A 6,615-nucleotide genomic window follows, 5' to 3' on the forward strand; every position below is an offset into this window, starting at 1 on the left:
GACACAGAAAGATACGAACAAGCTCGGAAAATCAAATAAATACATCCCCACACTGATAAGAAATAATATAAATGTGCGCATTTTCTTGTTTGGTGACTTTTCATCAGTAACGGAAAACTAACACTGGTAAGTTCTCTTTTCGTCATTTTTGTATAATCATTATTTCCAACTCGTAAATAATCGTCATTTGAAAAGAAAATATTAACTAAAATACAAGAACCAATTAAACATGTTTCAAGGATAAATCGTACCGGATGAAATACGTCCTGATAAACTCATTAGCTGGACAGTACAATAATTTCTGTATAGTCTTTACCATCGGACAAGAAACAAATGTTTATCTTCGACACATAATCATTTTATTCGCCGTCGAAGATTGAAAAACAAGCTACTTTTGAATTTGATATTTCAAATTTTGTCATTCAAGTGCAATCGGTCTTTATGATTTTTTTGACAGTTCTTCAAATTTTGAAAAACAAAACTGAACGTCGCTGATGGTTGCACCACTGTAAATGTTTACAACGCAATTACCCATAGGTATTCCCATTACGGCTAACACTTTTTCACTTTTACTCAGAAGTCTCGTAAGGAATTATATTCTAGAATCGAAAGTAGAGATGTAGTACTATTTTATTCAAAGGTCAAAATATAACACATCAACACTTATATACCCCGAACTCCTAAAAGTTTTAACTTATCATAAAATTTTGTCATATCCCTCACTTTACGTTGGGACTTCCTAATGATTAAATTATCGCAATTATACAAGTTGAGTTTATACAGGTATCATCCCTAGTTAATCCTCTATGAGGGGAAACATAGAAATCATATCTGAGAATCAGTACGAAAATAAACAAAATATTTATGAATATCATCTGGGAACAGTATATCAATTTATGTTCCTGTTATTATACATGTATATCTCCCCAAAAAAGGCGTGACTTATGAAACAGCTGCATTTATTTAGTGTAACCTGAAATACGTATGTTATAGAAATGGAACATTATTCGTTAAGAATATAGTAATTCACACATTGCACACCTAATATCGAAGTATGGTTGGATTCATGTTCCGAAAATACTACATTTTCAGATTCTTAGTGTTAATAGTTCACATGTTGAACCATAACTTGAATATGTTCAAATCGATTATTAGGTCTTTCCACTTTTCGTGGAAAGACCTTTTGTTTTTCTTATGATTATTTTGTTTTTCTTCTGCCGTCTGAGATGCTTTTTTGTTTTACAACATATCAAATGGATTTTTGGCCAATGATGCTGTACAGTAAAGGGGATTTCAAAACTCACCCTGACCGTGTCCGAACAGTTATTCTTATAGGAGTTATCTCCCCGCATCTCCCTTTTCTTGTTATCGCTAGATCTCTAAAACCATAGACGATTTTAACAAACTGTTTTCACCAAATTGTTCGTCTACTCTTCAAAATGATTTGGTTAAGTTTGACAAGAGTGATCGGAAGACATCGTATGGGAGTTATTTCCCTTTGAAAATTTAAGATAGGCGATATGTTGGATAAATTCATACGTTATAAGTCGTAGAGGCCTACAGTCTTTTGATATGAAGTCCTTGGTCCATTTGAAAGAAATTGAGGTCAAGTTCAAAGGTCAAGGTCATGTTATAAATTTTGAATTTTGCTTGTTATCGTTATTCAAAAGAAACTGTTACAGTAAATGATATGTTTACCAAATAACTGTTTACAATAAGGCGCAACTTCAACCCATTTAAGTTGAAGTGTTTTGGTTAACCCTTATAGGAGTTTTCTCCCTTATGTATTTGAAATCAGTACTTCTCGATTTGAGTTCACTGACCTATGACCTTGAAATTGAGGTCAATGTCAAAGGTCAAGTTCATGTTCTAAATTTTGAATTTTGAATGTAATCTTTATTCAAAAGAAACTGTAACAGTTAGTGATATGATGTGTTTTCCAAATAACTGTTTACAATAAGGCGCAACTTCAACCCATTTAAGTCGAAGTGTTTTGGTCAACCCTTATAGGAGTTTTCTTCCCTTTTGTATTTGAAATCGGTATTTCTCCACAACCATACAAGTGATTGACCTGGAGTCTTTTGATTTGAGATCACTGACATATGACCTTGAAATTGAGGTCAAGTTCTAGATTTTGACCTTTGCTTCAAAATTCTTTCTTGTTCATTATAAAACAATTAAGTTTTCTGCATATACCTATTAATCTTATTTTGTTTTATCAGTTTGAGGTACCAAGTTACATCAACAAGGATTGACATTTTCTAACATTATTTTGTAAATTTCATTCTTTTTATCGAGGTGGAAAGACCTTCAATTGTTCTCTGAAGAATTGGTTTTTAATCATCGTATTGTTTTACATCGGTTTGAGGTACCAAATTACATCAACAAGGAGTGACATTTTCTAACATTGTTTTTTCTTATTCTTATTATCGAGGTGGAAAGACCTTCAATTGTTCTCTGAAGAATTGGTTTTTAATTTTTGTTTTTCTTCTGCCTTCTGAGATGATTTTTTGTTTTACAACATATCGAATGGATATTTGGCCAATGTTGTTGTATAGTAATGGGGGTTTCAAAACTTGCCCTGTGTGCCCGAACAGTTATTCTTATAGGAGTCATCTCCACACGTCCCCCTTTTCTTGTTATCGCTTTATCTCTAAAACGGTAAAAGATTTTAACAAACTGTTTTCAACAAATTGTTCGTCTACTCTTAAGAATGATTTGGTTTATTTGACTGGAGTGATCGGAAGACATATTATGGGAGTTATTTCCCTTTGAAAATTTAAGATAGGCGATATGTTGGATAAATTTATACCGTATAAGTCGTAGAGGCCCTATAGTCTTTTCTTATGAAGTCCTTGGTCCATTTGAAGGAAATTGAGGTCAAGGTCAATGGTCAAGGTCATGTTCTAAATTTTGAATTTTTGCTTGGTATCGTTATTCAAAAGAAACTGTAACAGTTAATGATATGAAATGTTTGCAAAATAACTGTTTACAAAAAGGCGCAACTTCAACATATGTAAGTCGGAGTGTTTTTGTTAACCCTTATAGAAGTTTTCTCCCCTCATGTATTCGAAATCAGTACTTCTCCAAAACCACACAAGTGATTGACCTCGGGTCTTTCGATAATAGTTCACTGACCTATGACCTTGAAATTTAGGTCAAGGTTGAAGGTCAATGTCATATTCTTAATTTTGAATTTTGCTTGTAATCTATATTCAAAAGAAACTGTATCAGTTAATCATATGAAGTGTTTGCAAAATAACTGTTTACACAAAGGCGCAATTTCAACATATGTAAGTCGGAGTGTTTTTTAACCTTTATAGGAGTTTTCTACCCTTATGTATTTGATATCAGTATTTCTCCACAACCACACAAGTGATTGACCTCGGGTCTTTCGGTTTGAGTTCACTGATCTATGACCTTGAAATTGGTCAAGGTTGAAGGTCAAGGTCATATTCTAAATTTTAAATTTTGCTTGTAGTCTTTTTTCAAAAGAAACTGTAATGTGTTTTCCAAATAGTTGATTACGATAAGGCGCAACTTCAACCCATTTAAGTCGAAGTGTTTTGGTCAACCCTTATAAGAGTTTTATCCCCTGTATTTGAAATCGGTATTTCTCCACAACCATACAAGTGATTGACCTAGTGTCGTTTGATTTGAGATAACTGACCTATGACCTTGAAATTGAGGTCAAGTTCTAGATTTTGACCTTTGCTTCAAAATTCTTTCTTGTTCATTATAAAACAATTAAGTTTTCTGCATATACCTATTAATCTTATTTTGTTTTATCAGTTTGAGGTACCAAGTTACATCAACAAGGATTGACATTTTCTAACATTATTTTGTAAATGTCATTCTTTTTATCGAGATGGAAAGACCTTCAATTGTTCTCTGAAGAATTGGTTTTTAATCATCGTATTGTTTTACATCGGTTTGAGGTACCAAATTACATCAACAAGGAGTGACATTATCTAACATTGTTTTTTCTCATTCGTATTATCGAGGTGGAAAGACCTTCAATTGTTCTCTGAAGAATTGGTTTTTAATTTTTGTTTTTCTTCTGCCTTCTGAGATGATGTTTTGTTTTACAACATATCGAATGGATATTTGGCCAATGTTGTTGTAAAGTAATGGGGGTTTCAAAACTTACCCTGTGTGCCCGAACAGTTATTCTTATAGGAGTTATCTCCACACGTCCCCCTTTTCTTGTTATCGCTTTATCTCTAAAACGGTAAAAGATTTTAACAAACTGTTTTCAACAAATTGTTCGTCTACTCTTAAGAATGATTTGGTTTATTTGACTGGAGTGATCGGAAGACATATTATGGGAGTTATTTCCCTTTGAAAATTTAAGATGGGCGATATGTTGGATAAATTCATACCGTATAAGTCGTAGAGGCCCTATAGTCTTTTCTTATGAAGTCCTTGGTCCATTTGAAGGAAATTGAGGTCAAGGTCAATGGTCAAGGTCATGTTCTAAATTTTGAATTTTTGCTTGTTATCGTTATTCAAAAGAAACTGTAACAGTTAATGATATGAAGTGTTTGCAAAATAACTGTTTACAAAAAGGCGCAACTTCAACATATGTAAGTCGGAGTGTTTTTGTTAACCCTTATAGAAGTTTTCTCCCCTCATGTATTCGGAATCAGTACTTCTCCAAAACCACACAAGTGATTGACCTCGGGTCTTTCGATAATAGTTCACTGACCTATGACCTTGAAATTTAGGTCAAGGTTGAAGGTCAAGGTCATATTCTGAATTTTGCTTGTAATCTATATTCAAAAGAAACTGTATCAGTTAATCATATGAAGAGGTTGCAAAATAACTGTTTACACAAAGGCGCAATTTCAACATATGTAAGTCGGAGTGTTTTTTTTAACCCTTATAGGAGTTTTCTACCCTTATGTATTTGATATCAGTATTTCTCCACAACCACACAAGTGATTGACCTCGGGTCTTTCGGTTTGAGTTCACTGATCTATGACCTTGAAATTGGTCAAGGTTGAAGGTCAAGGTCATATTCTAAATTTTAAATTTTGCTTGTAGTGTTTTGGTCAACCCTTATGAGTTTTCTCCCCTGTATTTGAAATCGGTATTTCTCCACAACCATACAAGTGATTGACCTAGTGTCGTTTGATTTGAGATAACTGACCTATGACCTTGAAATTGAGGTCAAAGTCAAAGGTCAATTTGACGTTCTAGATTTAGACCTTTGCTAAAAATTCTTTCTTGAGCATTATACAACAACTAAGTCTTCTGCATATACCTATTAATCTTATTTTTTTATATCAGTTTGAGGTACCAATTTACATCAACAAGAAGTGACATTTTCTAACATCATTTTTTAAATTTTATTCTTATTATCGAGGTTGAAAGACCTTCAATTGTTCTCTGAAGATTTGGTTTTTAATTTCTTTAATATTTCAACTTATTCAATTTGTTTTCGCTTTTATACAAATGATATTATAATAACAGTAGGTTATGTATACTGCCTCTCAATATGAAAAAGGGATAAGGATATAATAATAGAGGGGCAGAATATAATAACTTTGATTAATGTACTAAATTTTAATTTTTATAACAAATGTAATATAATATGGACAAGAGCAAGAATATATTAAATAAGAAAAACAATGTTAGATTATGAATGAAGATTTTCTATAAAATTGTTGAAAGTTTCAATAAAGATGTGGTCCATGTTTCCAGCACCGTCGGTTACAATGGGAAGATTTTTAAAAACCTATGTCCCTTGCAATAATTTTTTTTTTGCGGCAGTTTGTTTTGATAAAATAAGTTTTGAACAATTATATACACGTAGTTGGCATGTAAGTGTTGTTTTCAGTATTGACATCTATATGTGTTTATTGCTCATCAGTAAATTACATCTGACTTTATCCTTTTTTCTAATCTATATTTGCATTATTCTAATTTGAGTTCACGTTAAATATATGTTCATATACAGTAGCAAAGGAATTTTGTCCTAAATTTGTCAGCCACTTAATCTTTTTCGACTTTCTCTGTTTGTTGCTTGTTTGTTAGTCAGGATAAAAGACGTGTTTTTATTGATACGTTTTGCTTGATTTTTCTTTTCCCGCTATGATAGGTTTTTCTGAACATGCAATACTTATAAATATCTAATTTGTATGTTATTGGAGATTTGTTTTATTAACTTAAATCGTGTCGAGCAGAATGTCCGCTTCATACAGAAATATTGTTAAAGTTAAAATTACATTGAAATCTTAAATATTTGAGCACAAGGTGTTTTACGTTTTTATTCTATACAACTCCTGATGAGTTAATTATTTGATTTTAAACCCCCAAATTTTGTATCTGAAACAGCAGGGTGTTTAGCATTATAATATGTCAAAACATGATAAAGGAGATTCTGTTGATTCCAAACAAAAGAATGATGATGTCGTATACTATTTTGTGATGTCTTATAACTTCAATAGGTCTAGTTAAAGATCGAAACCAATAATGCTTTAGAGAATAGTCAATTCGTATATTACATTTAAGAGTTATATGCTATGGACACTTACTATAAGGAAGAACATAAATTGTAGGTTGAAGGAAAGAAGTAGTATCTACTCGATAAAAAATGTCTTATTCTATAAG

This window comes from Mytilus edulis, chromosome 8 (genome assembly GCF_963676685.1).
Source record: "Mytilus edulis chromosome 8, xbMytEdul2.2, whole genome shotgun sequence".
Classification (NCBI taxonomy): Eukaryota; Metazoa; Mollusca; class Bivalvia; order Mytilida; family Mytilidae; genus Mytilus; species Mytilus edulis.